The sequence below is a fragment of the Protopterus annectens genome, chromosome 7.part0 (genome assembly GCF_019279795.1).
Source record: "Protopterus annectens isolate FY-2018-M chromosome 7.part0, PAN1.0, whole genome shotgun sequence".
In the NCBI taxonomy this organism is placed as follows: domain Eukaryota; kingdom Metazoa; phylum Chordata; order Ceratodontiformes; family Protopteridae; genus Protopterus; species Protopterus annectens.
In genome coordinates, this window is record NC_056739.1 from 417089920 (window position 1) to 417110736 (window position 20817).

A 20817-nucleotide genomic window follows, 5' to 3' on the forward strand; every position below is an offset into this window, starting at 1 on the left:
CATCCTGTACCAAGGCCACATGTGCATCTGCTGACAATAACTCCCTCTCACAACTACCTAGGACCCTCTGGTCTGCATATGGGACAGCAGCCTGAAGCTGGTGAGTATGACATTATTCTGTTGTTGCTTGGCAATACCCCAGGCATGTGAAATGCATGCAATTTACCATGCACACAACCATCAGTAATAGCTATATTGTTTATGCAATAGCTATATTGCTTGTTGTGCATGTTCACATGTGCTGGGGTTAACTGTATTGCATCATAGTGGTCACCACTGGGGCCTATATGACATGAAGTCAACATTCCTGTAACATACCTCACAACTTGTCAGTGCCAAGATGTCTGGACAGAGGCCAGCATATTGCGCTGGACAAATGGCCTAAGGTAGGGTCATGCGTGAAACATTACTGGAGTACAGTGGATATAAATTGTGTACACACACCCCTTAAGAAGCAAGGTGTTCCTGTTACATACTAATTAGAACCACAATATGACAGTCCACACCTATTCCAGCCTTTAATGTGACCCATAACAGGTAAAGTTCACTTATAAAACCAAGCATCTGGAATCATGTATTGCACCTACAAGACTGGCCACCTGTGAGGGCGGTAGACATCATATCAGCATGATGTTTCAGTCAGGTATGATACATCATGCTGCCATGTGTGTCTGTACACTCAATGTGGCCTATTCGGCTATACTATCACATACATGGGCATTGTTAAGGCATACAGACCACTTCGGACCATGTATAGGTTTCAAACATATGGATATTCCAGACACATCTGTACAGAGGACTGTACAATGGTTTAACCTGCTGCATGTGAGGCAGATGCTGTTACCACACTATATAAAGTAATGCCAGTGGGAGATGGTCACCAGCCATGTATGGTATATATATCAAAATGGTATAAGCCACACATGATATGATCCTCACACACACACACACACAAACAGTTGCCAGCATTAGAATTAGAACACCTGCCTGTCTAGGTATTCCTAATATAGTTTTACACAGCTATGAGACACGCCACAGTGCTTGTACATGTCCACCTCTTCCAAAGGTACTTCTAAGGTGGATGACATCAACAGGTCTACTAAATTGGAGTGAAGTGAAGTGTAAAGGGTAGTACACAGGTCAAAAATGGTGCAAGCCAGACAGTACATGATTCATACACACATACATACTCACATATACTTGCCAGTTTTGGGATTAGAACTCCTGCCTAACTAGGTATTCCTACTATAGTACTATGCAGTTATGAGACACCCCACAGAGCTTATACATTTCCAGCTCTACCAAAGGTACTTCTGAAGTGGATGACATCAACAGGTCTACTAAATTGGAGTTAAGGGAAGTGTAAAGGGTAGTACACAGGTCAAAAATGGTATAAGCCAGACAGCACATGATTCGCACACACATACATGCCAGTATTGGGATTAGAACTCCTGCCTATCTAGGTATGTCAACTATAATGTTACGTAATTAACACATGTGCTACAGAGCTTACTAAACTTTCACATGGCCAAAGCTGCTGATAACTGCACAGCTGTAGTAAGGTATTACAGGTAGCAGACAGTCTGCCTTCTGTTCCACCCATACATCATGTAATTCTTTCTGTCTTGCACTTCAGCTAGCATTATGGCTTGGCACTTCACCAGGTTATTGTATCAAGAAGTGTAGAACAGATGTCGCCCCAGTACTTACTAGTTATGTCCACCACTCCTGGCATGTTTGAAGGACGGTTATCTGTGCTTTCACCCATTAACCTGGTGCACGTTTCCATTCTGGGGCACTGTTGTAACTGCTGCATGTACACAGACAGCCCTCCCCTCTAAACTCCAAATACTCAGACCTGTGAGGGTTACCCATATATCACCCAATGTGGACATATGCACTCTCCAGCAAAAACTGGACTAGCAGGTCAAGAGGATAAGATCAACACCTGCACTACACCATGTGGAACACGTAGCTCACCATGACACCCACTTTGACAGCCATGACATACAGTGAAAAGCCACACACCCACCTTCCCAGAGGCACTCAATGGACATCTACCCAAACAGCATAGACCAGCAAGGCAGACACCCACTCAGACACCATGACATGGCACATGCCAAGGGACACATATTTAACCTACACAGTATGCCTCTCAACCTAAGCTCCTAAGGCTAACCACCTTGTACAATACAGTGATCATGGGTAACTCAGTACTGAGGCACACACATCCCTCTCACTAAGTTGAATACAGAGCAGGTAACAGCCAAATATCAATCACATGCCAGTATCTAACACATGACACAGCCAGTCATGTCACTCCACAACAACTATGAATATCACTCCATATCCATGTCGGTGTGAATGACTTGGGACACATCTCCCTGGGCTACATGACAGAAGACATGGTTGAGCTATCTGATTATGTGGTCCAGGCAGGTGTGACAGTAGCCCTGGGCAGTGTACCGGTGTCACCCAGAATGATGCTGCAGTACTATCAACAGATGATTGACTGCAACATTGGCTTACGTGTTATGTGTCATTCTCAGGGGATCCAGAATCTCTGCTTGGGATGACATGATTGACAGCAATGACATGCCACAGATGTCCTACATCTGCCACAGCTGGGTTGCCAGGTACTAGCTAAGTGCCTTGCCACCCCTATGGTGTCTTATTAGGCAGTGTTCCTAATATTATTACCACCATAACAACTATGCATGTATGCAATCTGAGGGTCATGCTGCTCAACAGTGGACATCTAACTGTCAGGATGCAGTCACTCATAGCAGTCATTGGAGTGGAGGACACATGTCTGCTGTAATGGAGAGGTGGTGCACAGCAGCAGACAGCAGACTTGCAGTATCAGGCTATGATGCATTCCACAGCTGTCAGCCCCCAAACATGGACCATACCACACCTCCACAGGTGGTGTTGTCTCCATATTCATTATGGATAGGAACACCTCCAAACTAGTATCCCATCATAATGCATTGCATTGGAGATACTTACAGTAAAACTGCCTTGGGGTAATAGTGCAATCCAGACCATAGTCTGCTATGGGCCCACATCTATGTCCCTAGACTGTCAATGCACATTCCTCAACACCCTGCCATCTATGATGGTTTAACACAACACTGACATAGTACGAGTCTTCAACTACCCCTCCATCACCTTGGGAATGTAGCCAAGCACCAGTACAGTGGCCCAACACTTTTGGGATTCATCATTTCCATTGCCGTAGACCAGCTCATACTGACCCCTGGTACAGGATGCAACAACCTTGATAGGTGTTGACCACTTAAATATGGGACCATTGCTCACCCACAGATGTCAATCTCTGCATGGTGAGATTCACACAGGCTGTAATCAACATGGAACTCAACATGTCAGCCACACCCCCCACAAAGATAACCACCTGACAAAACCTCTCCAAAGCTGACTTTGCAGCCATGAAAACAGGGGTGGATGTCTTCACTGCACCCATGGCAATGAGAAGTAGCTGCATGACTGTGGAATCATACACATAGGCACTGTACAAACAGGTACATGAATACCTGGTACTATCCAGAGCTAACAGAACCCAGACACTGTCCTCCAAACACTGGGAGACAATGTGATAGTGTACAGCAGAAGGAGGACACTGTTGCAGGGAAAGGTGGTGTCCCATGACTGTTGACTCCCTTATTAGCCTCAAAAACAACTTTGGATCCCTCATGAAATCCCCAACAGACATCTATGGCAGCAGAGATACAGCAGACACTGATGACAGTTACAACCACCTTTGATAGTTACGTCAACAAGCTCCACAGCATTAAACGCAAGTGCTGCGAGTTACTGCGCAAAGCTAATACTTATCCTGAGACAACAGATATTGGCCACAGTCTTGGCAACACATGCAGTGCCAGCTTTACCCCTCTCTCCCCCCACAAGTGAAATGCTGAGTGAATGTGATCTCACATGCTGTATCCCATTTCCGTTCTAGGCATCTGTGTGTCACCAGGATGTGGCCCTGCAGCAAGGCCACAGGGTATGGCAGTGTGGTATTGCATCCACCATGTCATAGGCAGGGCAGGGTACAGTATGTAACACAGTGATTGCATATGCCTCACAGATTATAGGGCTGAGGGCTGTACATAGGTATATGATGATATGCAACATCTGTTGTAGAATGGAGAATGGTACATGCTCTAGTTTGAACACACCTCCGATTGCTAATAACCACAGCCACAGGGGATATTCATCAACCAAACACACTGGGATTACTATTCACATACACAGACACACACACACACACACACACACACACACACACACACACACACACACACACACACACACACACACACACACACACACACACATATTTGCCAGTACTGAGATCCATATGTATTAGGTGAATGGCCTAAAGTTTCTACAAGGCTAGCCTAAGGGAATACCCTGACATCAGGCCACATTGCAATAGACCCCCGTATAGCTCAGGAGTATAGTCACTGGAGTGGTCCCCAGGGGTGGGTATTGTATTCCCCATCCACTCATCCAGATTTCTATTGTGGGTGGCCAGTGATATGCACTGCTTTATATGTATGTGATCTATAGTCCATAACATGGATAGTGTCTGGGTTGTGCACATGTCCCACATGCATGTTCTTTGACATGTGGAAGTGTGCTTGAGGTCTCTGGGGCATGTTGTGTGAACAGACTGGTATCTTCTGATGTAGCATTCTTGACCTCATTTGGTGAGATCTGGCTATGTAACTGAGGTAGTGATTGCATCTACATTGACAGTATGATACGGGTATTCAGTGGAGTTAGTGCATCTGTCCATACAGGGCATGTGTATAAGGCATGGTATTCCCTTTGTGGGCTATGTTTGCAGATTCTACAGTTGTTGCAGGTGTCCAGTGGGGAATATGGCAAAAGGGCCACTGTACACATTGATTGGGCTACTGAGGGGATGGAACAGGGTACCATTGGGCTACTGAGGAGATGGAACAGGGTGCCATGTCCTTTTGATTGCTGGATAACACACAGTCAGGAGATGTAACACATCAAAGTACTTTCTGATGTCAGTGGCACTGTTGTGGTCAACAGGCATGTAGTCCACTCCAATCACAGCGTGTGTACTATCTGTGAGGCATATGCAGGGGAACTACCGATATAGTGGTTGTTGCCTAGCCAAGTGTGTTAGTGTACAATATGTGGGTGGAGAGTGGTCTTCTGAGTATTGTTCACTAATCCATACTGTCACATAGTCATTGCACATGGCACTAGACATTTAGGGCTGTGGATTGTCTACACCAACCTCTGCAGTGTTTGACAACTGTTGGCTTTGTAATGTGGACATTGTGACATATACTAGGTCCTCAACATAATAATTTAGCAAAACCTGCCCCCCCCCATGGATCTTGTTATTACACAATCACACTGACCCCACACAGGATACTGATCACACACACACACACACACACACACACACACACACACACACACACACACACACACTTGCCAGTACTGAGTTTCAAACCCCTACCTAGATATGTATTGCTACTACAGTGTACCACATTTATCACATGCACCTTAGAGCTTATAGAGTGGATGTTGTCCATGGTACATCTAAGATGAGGAACATCACCAGCCCTTGTAAATACTGGCATTGGGTGATGTAGTGAGTGAGAGATTCCACAAAATATTTTATCCTACACCCACATTTACATTCACCAGGGGTGAGGTTTAAACCTTTATCTAACTATCTTTTCAGACCATTATGTTACGCATTTACCACATGCACTACTGAACCTATATGGTTTAGGGTTGCCAACAGGTACTTCTAAGCTGGATGATATTTGCAGGACTGCTAAAGTCAGGCACTGAGATGCTGGGTGTAAATGGGGCAAAAATCTTTGTGGTATGGACATACATATATAGACATATATACACACACAAACACTTGCCAGTAATGAAACTCAGGTCCCTACCTATGTAGTTATTGCTACTACATTATTCTGCATTTATCGCATGCACCATGGAGCTTACATGTTAGAGAGCTGTGCAAAGGTATCTTTGAAGGTGAGTGACATCAGCAATAGTGCTAAAAAAGGGGTAAGGGAAGTCTTGTAAGTGTGAATGACCACAAAATTAAGACTCTACTAAGATACACACACTCTCTCACACAAACACTCACATTTACACAGTTGTCATGGGTAGGATTGGTACTCCTACCTAACTAGTTTGCTACACTATAGTATTATGCAGTTATCACAAGCACCACTGAGCTTATATGTTAGAGAACTGTGCAAAGGTATCTTTGAAGGTGAGTGACATCAGCAGCAGTGCTAAAGGTGGGGTAAGGGAAGTGTTGTAAGTGTGAATGACCACAAAATCAAGTCTTTGCAAGGATACACACATTCTCTCAAACAAACACTCACATTTACACAGTTGCCAGGATTGGAATGCCTAAATAACTAGTTTACTACACTATAGCATTACACAGTTATCGCAAGTGACACAGAGCTTATATATTGGAAGGCTGTCCCAAGATATTTTTGAAGGTGAGTGACATCAGCAGCAGTACTAAAGAAGGGATAAGGGAAGTGTTGTAAGTGTGAATGACCACAAAGTTAGTTCTCTACAAGGATACACACACATACTCTCTCTCCCACACAAACACTCACTTTTACCAGAATCATGATTGGAACTCCTACCTAACTAGTTTGCTACACTATAGTATTATGCAGTTATCACAAGCACCACGAAGTGTATATGTTAGAAAGCTGTTCAAAGGAAACTTTGAAAGGGAGGTTTAGTGAGTGTGAATGGCCTTAACCACATTCATCTAGAAACACACACACACACACTCACACACAACTTTACATTTGACAGGACTAATATTACAACTGCTACATGGATACCTATTTGTACTGTAGTGTTACACAGCTATCACAAGCACCACTGACACTATAGGGCTGAGGGCTAACCAAAGGTATTTCTACAATGAATGACATCAGCATATCATGTGATATAGGCCAATGGGATGTGTAGTGAGTGGGACAGGCCTCATAATGGGATTCTCTCTGTCACTGTCTGTCTTTCTCTTCCCCACGTCTCTGTGTGTGTGTATGTTTGACATATTATATTATGTTGGTCTTAGATATGTGCATGTATTCATATCCAATGTGCATGTGTGAAGTATCAATGGTGTACAATTTGGTGTGTGTGCACAGACAGCTGCGAATAACCGATATCTGTAGTCCACTGTGTTGCAAGACATGGGCTTCATTTTTCTAAGTGTAGGAGCATGCCCAGTATGACCTTCTATATTGAGTGTGTGCATCCATTCTAGGGAGGGCTGGACTCCAGTTCAGTGTTTTGTGCATTACAGCTACACCTAACAAACTGTTTCTGCAGAACATCTGTAGATAGGTTGCCAATATGGAGACACAATGGACTTAACATACGGGGGGGATACTTTAGCTATTGCTGTCTGTGCTGCTTGTGTGACATGTTTGGTTGTAGCACAGACATTCTGACATGTACTGTTTTACACTGTGATGCATCATGTCATCAACTACTGACAGTTATCATTCTTTGCTCGCAGTTATTTACCGGGAAATGCAAGATGAATGAAGCTGAGACCAATATTCTGAGGCATATAGGCTACACATTCTGACACACATCTGCCATTGTGGAGGGCTAGCTACAGACAATAGACTGCTGGTTCTGTGTAAATGGTGCAGCACCTTGTTAGTATGCTGGCTGGGGTTCCCCTCCTTGTGCTTTTCTCAACTTCATGGAATGGCCATATCTTGCTGGGGCCATACCTCTCAGCTGTACAGCTACACCCAGGTTATCCAGAGGCAGAACTCATATATCTGGTCAGTTTACCTTCACATTGGGGTTTACAAGCATTGTGGGTATTCATTCATGGGTTTGCAGCTGGGAGTAGTATGGGCGGACATTAGAGTTTCATACTTCACACACTCCATGACATCCATGCTTCTACCCCCCCCCATGTTATTCTCTCTTCCACCTAACATTATGTAAGCAATATCTCAGAGGTATCCCTATAGTTGGGCCTTTATCCCAGTAGTATTTATGGCCTGATCCACAGTCCTTGCAGTAGGACATGGGGAGGCATGCTACTGGCATTTGTCAACATGGCTTTCCATTTGTTTTCTGTTTACTGTGTTAGGTTGTTAGTTGAGAGCCCCTTACATTAAGTACATTGGCACTATGGGTGAGGCATGGGTCTTTGCCAGAGGACTGTAGGCCATTTGGGAGTGCTGCAAGCCATCTGTTACTGCATTTCTACATGGGATTGTGGGGGAGGGTGCACATCTGCAGACTTTAAAATTTGAAATGACTGTAATGGTATTTTGGTTACTCTGTTGGCTTCCATTTCATCTTATATTGTGACCTATCATCCAGACAGGAGGCATATCAGTAGAGTACATATGTTAGATCTTAATGGCATATATTTCAGTTTCAGACTTCTTACCCTTCAGAACTAGAATGCAACTGCCAGACCTGTTGTAGTACGTCTGTGTAGGTCTGGTGGGGGACTGTTCACCACTGCCATCATTTGGGGGCCTTAGCCCAACCTTTATTTATGGTCATCTACACCTGTCCTGCTGGTTGAGGCTGGTGGTGGATATGTGACCCACATTGACATCCATGTGTGTGACCTATTGACACCCACAGTTCTTTGGGCCATCACATGTACTGCAGTGGGGGTTGTCACCTTGTATAATTCTGCCTAGTATATTGACACCAGTATTTGTTATGAATTTCCTGCTGTCCCATATAGCTGTCTGCTGCTATCCCATTCAGCCACCCAGTTCCTTGCATGCTTGCATCCATATCATACATACAAGTATGAGAACATACTACTCCATTCAGTAATTGATAGGAAGAGTGACTTACCTTGCTGCTGGGCCAGTATTGTGGACAGTGCTGGAGGACTGACTATGTTGGATGCACATAGTTCAGTCCCTGTACATGGTAAAGCTCAGGTAGTGTCATGTTTGGCATCCCTTTTACTGTATGTGTGAGTCGGAGAGAGGTAACAGTCCCTGGGTCCCTACAGTGTCAGTATATGTGCTATGGGTTGTCTCTTTGCCAAGGCCTGGGCATAATGTGCACGCCTCCTTCTGCCTACAGAGGCAGGATCAGGATGCTCCTCTTCCGAGCCCCTCTGTGCCTGTGCTGGCCTTGGCAATGGTGGTGGGCTGTGTGGCCCTACCCCATGCTGTTCCTGCTGCAGCTGTTTCCACAGGATCATATTGTGTAGCATGGCACATACTATGAGCATTTGTGTACATGTAGCTGAAGAGTACTGCCAGGCTCCACTGGATATGTCAAGGCAGCGGAACCGTGACTTAAGCATCCCAAACACATGCTCTACAATGATCCTGGTTTGTGCGTGTGCTTCATAATGGTGTTCTTGTTCAGGTGTGTGTATTTCTGATGGGTGTCATCAGCCATGGCTCCAGTGAATAGCCAGCATCCCCTACTAGATGGCCATATGGGATGTCCCCCTGGCAAACGCCTGATACAGCTGTGAGGAATGCCAGATGTGGGAGTCATGATAGCTTCCAGGGTTGCCAGCACACAAATTCATGATAATGCCCTGGGCATCGCACATGACCTGGCAGTTGATGGAGGGGAAGCTCTTGTGGTTTATGTAGACCCTGCCCTGCTCACCAGGTGGTGCTTTGATGTGGATGTGCATGCAGTCTATAGCGCCAACGACCTCAAGGTATTCTGCTATACGGTGGAAGAGATGCATACGTGTGGTCAGCACCTCACAGGCAGTGGGGAAATATATGTGCTCATTGGCATGTTGAATCATGGGATCCAGGAACTGGTGGAGTAACCTGGATGCTGATACCTGTGAGACCCCCATGATATCCCCAGTTGGTCTTTGCAAGGTACCTGTGGCTAATATTCTTAAGCCTAGACATACCGTGGTATCCACTGGGATGGGTTCCCCTCTATTAGTTCTGTGTGTAAGGTGTGGCTGGCACAGCTCAATGATTTGCTGTAGAATGTCCCTGTCCACCCTATAGCACTCTACTATCTCCAGCTCATGTAGGCCGTGGTAGGTTACCCTGGCTCTGTATACTCTTCTCCTCCTTACTGTGGGTCACTTGTCAGCATTCTCCTCCTCATCACCCTCAGTCTCTAGCACATATTGATGGAGTAAAGCAGCAGCAGCCTCTAACATTTTTAGTTAGCTTTGCCAGTTAAAAATCCCCCTTCTGTGTACACCGGTGGTGTAGAGTTTGTGGGAAAAAAACAGTCTGTAGGGTGTTTGCATACTTTATATTAGTGTGCTGGGCTGCTGCATGTGTAATTGGCTGATTCTGATACATTCTACCTGCCAGCTATGCTAGTTCTCCTTGATTGCCTTCCTATTGCTGTTTCCCCTTCCCAGTTCCTCCCTATATATGCCTCAAGACTTGCCATGCATACCCAGTGCTCATATGTAAACAGTGCTGCCATTTCCTCTTTTTTTTTTTGCTTTTTTTTTTTTTGCTTTATATCCCGGTGCGTGGTGCACACACCCATTTAGGTTATATACACCAATGTTCAGGCACATCTAACACACCCCCTTCCTTAGCTGTGCTTAGCTAAGGGCAGACACAGGCCACAGAGCTTCAATGAGCTTAAAGCAAGCATGATACACCCCCTTATGAAGTCATCCAGCTCTTAGACTTGCACTGTTGTATTGCTGTACCTACACGGTTAGATATAAGCTGACACTTTGAAGAAATCTGTGATTCAGTATAACTCCCCTCATTTGCATACCCCAATGTGTAGGTCATTAGTTACTGCAGTAAAATGGACCTTTTCCCCTTGACAACCACTGGTCCCTGGTATTGTTTACATTCTGCATGCCATTGACTATAATGGCAAAATGCAGATTTAACTTAAAATTGACTTTTCTCATTTTGTTTTTATTTTCAGCACAATCCCGTTTGCGTGCCTCTACCCTAAGCTTAAATGGCTGAGACTGGCCAAAAAAAAAGTTTAATTTAAAAAACATAAACAGTTTTTAATGCCAATGGCCTAATATTTGGCCATTGGCATGTGTATTAAACATAATATATGCTTTCACACAGCTGTCATGCCTCCGTTTTGTCAGATGTAGACATGTACTCAGTTATTTTCTGAATAGATTTCTGCACTGACACTGTTCTAGCATGGAGAACTGTCAGCTTGTTGGATTGCAAAATCACCTAATTTGCATGTTTTCCACCAGCAAATGAGGTGATTTGCATATTTGCCGGTTTTCTTTGCTAGAACAGTGTAGGGCCGCTTGTGCACGTGAAAACGGCACTTTCCTGGATCGCTCGGTGGCCATTTTCATTGTTCATAGGTAGGTACTAAGCTATTGGTCCTAGGGCCTATATAAGCCTAGCCAAAAAGGTACACTGGCTTTCGCCACCCAAGAAAATTATTTTCCTGTGCCCCTGTCAGGTAGAGCCACAGAGGTGATCCCTGGGGTGAATTTCCTACTTCCCATCCAATCATCAAGATTTTTCTTGAAGAGTGCTAATGAGGAGCTTTGTTTGATATAGATAAGTAGTATGTTCCAGAGTATGGGAAGTCTCTGGGACAGGAATCTATCCCTCCAGCATGTTCTGTTTATTGTGGTGACAAGGTTTAGGTCCCTAGAGCATGTAGCTCAGAAGGATTGGGATTCCTTTAAGTGGAGCATGTCCAACAGCTCTGGGTTTGACATAGCTTTGTATGTTAGGCAGAGATTGCCTCTGAGTAGGCGATATGCGACGGAGTAAAGCTGGAGTTTTTTGAGATGGTCTGCATAGGGCATCTGTTTGAGGCTGGTAATCCTCTTTGTGAGGTATTTCTGTGGCCTTTCCAGTTGTTGTAGATGTCTTGTGAGGTACATACCAAAAGGGGCGTTGTACTCTATAATGGGTCTGATGAGTGACGAGTAGAGAGGAACAATGACCTCTTTTTTCCTGGATGAGAAACCTTTTGTGATGAGGTGTGCCACATAGAAGGATTTCCTAACTACTGTGGCGATGTGATTATCAAAGGAGAGACTACTGTCCACCTGTGTCCCAAGGTCTCTTATCACACTTTCGGTGTTAAGTAGACTACAACCTATGTGGTAGCTCATGGGTACAGAGTTTTTACCAAAGGGGAATGACAATGCACTTTTGGCATTGAGCTTGAGGCCATGGCTTTGACACCAGGCAGCTGTCTCAGTGAGGCCCTTTTGTAGGATGTCCACATTGTTAGGAGTTTCAATATGGTTCCTAGGTTGCAGTCATCTGCGAACTTCATTAGCCAAAGACCTTCTGTGTTAGCCTGTACTTCAGAAAAGTAGATTCCAAACAGGAGAGGACCCAGGACTGAACCCTGTGGTACTCCACTTGTCACTGGTCTGAAGTCAGATTTGGAGTCTGCTACTTTCACAGTGTGGGTTCTGTCAGTGAGCCAGTTGGCAACCCATCTTGTGACATAGGGATTTATACTTAGTTTAGTGAGTTTATCTATGATTCCAAAGTGAGGGATGGTGTTAAAAGCCTTGGTGAGATCTAGATAGGCTGTGTGAACCACCTTACCCTCATCTACGGCTTTGGTGACGGCTTCAAAAAAGTCTATCAGGTTTAGGAGACATGATCTGCCTTTTACAAACTTGAACTGGGTGTGGTCTAGAGTTTGGAGATTGCCAATGTCTTTGTTTATAAGTTTCATGATGATACATTCCATGGCCTTGCAGACCAGGCTCGTTAGGCTATTGGGGCAGTAGTTCCCGGGGTCCCTGGAGGCTCCTCCGTTGTGGAGTGGGATAACTGTCACTGTGTGCCATTCAGTGGGCACAAAGCCTGAGGTGAGGCTATGATTAAACATGGTGCTTAGATGGGGTGCCAGTTCATCCTGCAGTTCATGTAGAATGCAGCCTGGGATGTTGTCAGGTCCCATGGATGCTGTGTTCTTGGCTTTGGAGAGTGTGGTTTTCACCTCTGCAGCCGTGATTATAAGAACTTTGCATTCTTCTGGTATAGACATGGGCCCCTTAGGGGGTGAGAGGGGGTAAAGTTAGCACTGAACCTATCTGCCAGAATGTTGGCAATATCAGTTGGTTCTGTATATTTAGTGCCATTGTGCTGTAACTCAGAGCAGATCTGAGTGTTGCCATTGAGATTCTTGACATAGCTATAGAATGCTTTGTGGTTGTCTTTATAATCAGTGATGATTTTGTTTTCATAACTAGCTTTGGAGGATTTTATGAGGGATCTCAGCTTCTTACTGAGGCTGATGAGGGAGTTCCTCCAGTCATGGGATTTTACTTTTTTTTGCAACAGTTTCTTTCTTCTGTTGTAGAGTTTGTTTATGGCAGGAGACCGCAATATTGGCTTCCTTTTTTTGGAGGATAGCATCTTGGTTCTGTTAGGGATAGCATGATCCATACACTCGTGTAAGTGCTTTTAAAGTGCATTTGTGTAGGAATCAGCAGTCGTACCTCTATTGTCCATCTGCGTGGGTGTCGTGAAGTTTGCCACTTCTGTCTTAAGAAGCATGAAGTTGGCTTTGGAGAAATGTTTTACGGTGGTTTCCCTAATGGGGGGGTGGGGGCAGGATGTGGATGTCTAGGGTGATTAGCTTGTGGTTGGATCTGACCAACAAGGAATTGGCCTCTGGTGTGGAACACCGGTCGCCCATGTTGGTAATGACCAGGTCTAGGATAATGCTGCCCCTGGTGGGGGTGTGGATAATTTGAGCCAAGGCGTTGGAATTTATGAATTCCAGAAAACATTGAGCAAAAGAGTTGGTACATGAGTAGTTTTCCCAGTTAATGGTGGGGTGGTTGAAATTGCTCATTATTAGGGTGTTGGATTGTACCCTAATATTTTCCAGTGTATCAGGAAATGAGGAGTGGGAATCCTGGGGTATGGTGGGGGATCTGTAGCAAGTTACAGTTTGGATTGCGGTCTTGCCCAGAGTTAGTTGCACTTGGATAATCTCGGATGCATTATGCTGAGCAACTAGCCTGGAGGTGTGGATATCCTTAATGAATATGGACATGCTTCCACCTTTAGTGTTTTGGTCCAGGTTAGGTGTCCGAAAGGTGTGGTATGAATTATAGCTTGGTAAATGCAGGGGTGATCTCTGGAGCCTTGAACCAGGTCTATGTAACTGCACAGATGTCGATGTTCTCCATTTTAAGGAGTGCCTCGAGTGAATGCATTTTGAGGTTTGGACTTCTAGCACTGAGTAGCATTACCCTCAGATTTTGCTTGCTTGTACCTGTTACAGTGGTGAATTTGTCATTTGAACCTTGCCTAAAAAAGGCACTATAGGGCTGGCAAGATCCTTAGCCAGTATCCAGAATCCCAAGGGTAACAGGTGCATGCCATCTCTGTCAAAGCATCATGGTCTGTCGATCATTTTATACCAGGCAGACAGATCCTAAGGATCCCCTTAGAATGACACCAGAAGCTTAGCCAATTGTTGAAGTCAATCATTTTGTCCTTGTACTGTGGTATCATTCTGGGTGATGGCAGGATGCTACTCAGGGCTAGGGTCATACCTGCCTGGGCTACAAGATCAGAGCGCTCCTCCATGTCTCTTTTCATGTAGTCCAGGGAGGTACATCTCAGGTCATTCACACCAACATGGGCAATGACAGAGTCATATTGGTACTTGATGTGGAGTGACCTGAGTGCGTATGTTATGTGGTGGATCCTGGCACCCGACATGCAGCCGACAGTAACTTTCTCCTTTTTTAGCCTGGTGAGTGGAACATCAGTGTGCCTGACTATAGAGTCACCTATGACTAGAGTGTTGGGTACGTTGTTATGACTTATGGGCTGTGGTTGAGTTCCACACTGAGTTTGTGGGCTATTTGTCATTTGGGTATTGTTGGGAGGGTGGAGGTTGCTTGCATTTCTGCTTTGGAGGTCTCTGTTACTTGAGCAGATTTTTATTGAGAGCCTCCGTGAATGTAGGTGTGTGTTTTGTGTTTCTATTTGTGTGTTTTGGTGGTGCAGGTTTTGAGGGACTATGTGATGAGTGTGGTGTGGTGCAAGTACCTTCTCCTCTTGACTGTCTAGTCCAGTCTTGGGTGAAGAGAGCTTTGCTTCCAGTTTTGCTATATAAGTGCATCTCTCACAGGTTGTAGTGTTGGGTGGTAGGAGGAGATGGTTTTCTATGTACATGAGGCAATTGCTGCATTTCCCCAAGACAAGAGAAAACACCGGGAGCTGACCCTTTGGCATGCCTGGATAGGTGCTCATTTATTAAGCACTAAAAACTGTTTTCCTCTAGACAAGTGAGGAAAGTTGAGTGCTGTAGTAATTTGTAGCTTATTTAGTACTTACAAGTTCTGAACAAGTGCTGAGCTCAAAGAAACAGATTTTAGTGCTAAAACTAAAATAAACTGGCTAGTTCTAAGTTACAATTTAAAGAACAGACTTTATGGCGCTGGGAATAGTTTAACCCTAGCTAAGGGCAATGCATAAAGTGTATTTTTTTTAATATGACAGTAGCAAATGAGCAAACTGATTTAAACAAATTAACCAATTAACCAATAAAAAGCTAAAAACTAAGCCCTGTTCCAGCAGTCTTCGATCAGACAAATTCTAATCGCACACTCCTGCCACTAGGGTGCAGGGGAACCTTCTCCAAAAAAAATGATGGTCTGGATTAGTGCTCAAGTTATACAAACAAAGCTAGAATCAGCAGGTCTGAATTTAGTGTATGTTACAGCAAACCAGGCATACCAATTTTCAGAAAGAAGCAGTTCAAATAAGCAGGCACAATAAGCCTTTAACCAGAAACTTTCCATGCAGGAGCTCCTACACTGTTCCTGCACAGAAAATACGGCTTCCTGAATCCCAATCAGTGTGTCAAGATGTGGTTTTACCGTTGGTATTTGATCTCCCAGTATACCCATATCAATATTGGTTACCTCATATAGAAGGAAATTACATTGATTTAGATAACAAAACACATAAAATAGCGCATTGTACTCATACAGAAAATGGTTTAATATGTGGACAGCATTCTCCAGTGTATGTACCATGTTTTTTACAACACTCTGTAAATCTGTGTAAATTGACAATTTTGCTGTCAAGTTTTGAAATGTTCACAGAGATTGCTCCTCCATTTGTTTGTATTGTAACAAATCAAAATATAAGTTTTCCTAAGCAGACACCCTTTGTGTGACGTCTTAGTAATATTACTCACTTAGTGTGGCATAATGAAATGTACGTGTTTACCCAGAAAGTAAAATACCTGTATCTTTTAAATGGAATCCTCAAGTATTGCCTCTTGTAAATATTAGTCTGTTTCTAGACTCTCTGTATGAGGTAAATAACAAAAGAGAGCAGTTAATCAAACATTTGCAAATGGTGACTATTCTAAGTCATGAATTAAATTCTGTAATTGTAAAAAACAAATTAATCAAGTTAGCCAAAGAAACTGAAGCAGACACAACCCATAATTGGTGGGACATTTTTACAGGATAGTCTGCGAAAGGAAAACGTTGTTAGACTGGATTATACACCCAGTTCTAGTAGTAATGCTTGTTATCATTGTACTAACTGTTTGGAATTGTGTTTTAACATGTATCAAGATAAAGCTAAAGGTTTTGTTTCCTAATGTGTTTTCTGTATATCATGATGAAAATTATGATCTAACCAAAGAATACATATCAATGTCAACTTGTATCTGACCAGACACCTGCTGCAGCTTGAAAGGCCCCAAAAGTTCCTCACCAAAAGGATAAAGGGTCTCAAAAATATGTCTTATGCTGCCCGACTGAAAGAACTCCAGCTCTATTCAGTCTCATACCGCTTGCTCAGAGGTGACCTGTGCCTGACATATAAGGCCATGTCAAACCCAGATTTGATGAATATGCTTCACCTCAAAAAATCTAGATCCCTCAGAACCACAAGGGCGGGAGACTTAAACCTTGACACGGTTATAAATAGAACGTGCTGGAGGGACAGATTCATCACCCAGAGACTCCCTATGCTGTGGAACAAAATCCCGGTACATGTGAGGCAGAGCACCTGGCTGGCCTTGTTCAAGAGGAATCTTGACCAATGGATGGGAGATCGCAGATATACCCCAGGGATTACTTCAGTGTCACTGCTTGACAGAGGCACAGAAAAATGATAGGCATAGTTTTTATTCAAACTAAAGGGGTGGCGAAAGCCACATAACTATGGGCTAGGCTTATAAATGCCCTTGGGCAGATAGCCTAGTATGAACCTATGAACCTATGAACCTAACTGTTTTGTGTGTTTGTAAAACAAAAGGGGGAATTGTTAGAATACATTAAATGGTTAAAATGTATTTTCTGAAAATAAGTAAAAAAATGAAGACAAAATAGTATAGTAGTTAATATGCATGTTTGGCATCAATATTATGTGACATAACTGTTCCGTGACTATCAGAACTGCAATGAGAACTGCAGATAAGCATGACTTCCTAATTCCTGAAGTGGTTACTAGCACAGGTGCGAGGAGAACCAGAGACAGGAATGACTCCCTAAGTCTTGAAGGTTGTCACATAATTCACCTTGAAACAAAACAAAAATCAGCTTATCAACAGACTGCATGACATCAAGCAAATACTAAAGTATTATCGTAAAATCCAAAAACCACTTCAGTTCGTAGGGTGAACCACCAGCGAAGAAAAATAAGCGTAAAATCAAATAAAAATGTGCGCTGGTGAACGGTGGCCCAAAGTCAAATCACAGAAACTCAATCTATTCAGATATAAAAACCACCACGCTTAAAAAAGCAATGTGGAAAGAATTCCTTTATTGGTAGTAAGCGCTTTCGCCATTCGGCTTCTTCAGACTTTAAAACATCTGACATAATTCAGTCACCAATTTAAATACTTCTATGTATGATCCTATAGGTCAAACTGTCAATGAGGCTTCACAATACACAAAACATATTATTTAAAAGTTTTATACAAATTCTTAAAAATTCAAAGTTTTTATCTCCTCACATAATCATGTTCCTACTAAAAATATTCTACTAAAGACACATCCTTCCTTCCTACAAGACGTATCTCTGTCTTATTAAAAACAAATGGATGAGCCCATTTCACATGGTGTTGTTGTACATTCGCTCAAACCTAGTAAACAATAAAAGATGACATTTAATCTAGCGACACATCCTTCTTTTCAGTATGATGCATCTTCATTTTCACAGTCCTTATAAACAAATGCATGAACATATATGATATATAAAATATATAAAATAATGATAATTATTCCTATTATGTATTCACATTTAAAAAAACATCCAGGTAAACAACTGAGGTCAACTCTGAAAACTTAATCAAGACATGGGTATATCCAGTGTTTCATAGACAAATGTCCAGCGAACACTAGACATAAACCCCTTATTGAATGTTTAATAAAGGCTATCATAGTCACATCGTAAATATACTATGTGAACAGGACCAAAATATACCAATCTGCCTGGCAGAACATACTCCATACAGAAAATTCACTATAAGACTTACACTAAGAACCAACACTAGCGGACCTGTGCGCCAAATGTGAAACAACCGAACAGTACATATCGGATAGCATCAACATATTTCAAAACATGTAAATATATATATCTATATGTGAAGGATATATATATATATATATATATATATATATATATATAAAATAGATAAATGTACGAGAATGTGTAATATCTGATGACTAAAACAGCGCTTTATAAATTCGCTTGGTAGGGGAAACCTATACATACTAAAGTATTGACTTCAAAGATTGCTTTCATAAATAAGGATTCAAATGGTACCAAAAAGTATGCAAAAACACTTAAAACAAATTTTGGTAGCTGGGTATTTTGTAGGAACACAGTTCCAAGATAAATGGAGAATCATCATCTGATCTGTATTGAAAAGCAAACCTTGTACAGTAAAAGCTGTCTGCTGTAACATGTAGTACGTGTCAACTGTTACATAGATAAGTTGCTTTATTAGTAACAATGCTCAAATTGCTTTCGGTAAAGTACAGTATTAAAAGTATATATATTTTTTTAATTTATCAATTTCTAAGGAGCTTTTGTTTCTCACTGCTCTCTGTGTGTTAGGGGAGGGTTACCCCAGAATTTCTTGTTTAATACTATGCTGAAGGAATGGGGACAGTATGAACACAAATTCAATGAAGTAGGTTCAAGTTAAAACACTGCAGATGACAGTTCAAATTTTTTCCATAAAGGACAGTACCCACCACCACTATGTGGTTCATAGGTGTATACTAGGCTAATGACCTCTGGGACATTTATAAGCCTAGCAAGGCATCCCAAATATGTCCCTCCAGTTTGGTACTACAATCCCCACTAACTAATACATGCCTGTATTACTGTAACTCAGGGGAAAGAAAAAAAATAGAGTTAAGGGGCTTTGCTATCAGCCAAAGAGTCAGTTCCTCAGTTTTGCAGTTCTACCACTGTGACACCATTCTTGGGCACATATGAATTTTCTGAAATGTTTGCTACTTACTCTGAAGTTTTAGCAGCTCAGACTGATTGCCAGGCATTTTGCCCAAATGCAAGTCAATTGGTTCAAGATCAGAATTTCTAATAAATCCCATTTTTTATTATTAAGATTGTGTTGGCTCTTAGATATGATGATAATTGTTTCCTAACCATTTAGCATTATATTTTAAATTTCTGTTATGGTTCATAATTCTTGTAAACCTTAGAAGTTTTTTTCTGAGGTTTCATATCTACTTTGACAGATCTGTAGAAATTCATTCCCAGCCATAGGTTCATAGGTAAGTACAAGACTAGCTGCCTTGGTGGGCCATTTTAAGTCTATCCAGTTTTCCTTTTTGTACTAGAAATAACTTATCCCATTTGGTTATAGAGTGACCTTACCCATCCAAAGGTCAATAATAGTATATTACTCCTTATAAGAATAACTGGGATCATACCATAGATCATTTGAGGGGGACCTATGCATGTTGCAAAGCATTTAGGAGCTGCCTCTGTCCACTAGTAATATTGGGGCAGTCCTGAGATAAATTTTCTGTTTCCTATCTGTCACTTGGCAATCCAGTGGGTGATATAGGGGGTTATACTCAGTTTATTTAGCTTTTCTACTATGCCTGAGTGGAATTGTGTCAAAAGTTTTGGCCAGGTTGAGATATGTGGAATGTACCATTTTACTGTTATCCATTGCTTTGGTGACTTTTTCAAAAAAATTCACCAGACTGATTAAGCATGACCTGCCCTTGATGAATTCAAACTGGGACGGGTTCAGTGATTAGAGGTTCCATATGTCCTGACTGATTTATTCCATGATACGCCTTTCCATGGCTTTGTATATGAGGCTGGTCAGACTTGTGGGTAAGTAATTGTCTGGGTCTATGGAAGATCCTCCCTTATGCAGGGGAATGACTGTAGCTATTCTCCATTTGCTTGATAAAAACCCTGCATGGAGGCTGAAATTGAACAGTGTTGTTAGGGGTGTGGCTAAATCATGCTTTATGCTATTTAAGATGCATCCAGGGATATTGTCAGGATCCATCAATGCAGCATTTTTTTGTTTTTGATACTCTTTCAGGAATTGGTCCTGTGTGATAGCTGGAGGTGAGCAATCCTCAGGGACAGACAGAGGAGAGAGAGGGGTAAAGTTAGAGCTAAATTTATCAGCCAGTAGGTTAGCTATGTCTTCAGCGTCAGTGTAGGTAACATCATTCACCATCAGCTCAGCACATTGCTGTGTTGTGCTTTTGAGATTAAAAACATAACTAAAAAAATGCCTTGTGATTGCCTTTGATTTGGGTAGATATTGTAGCCT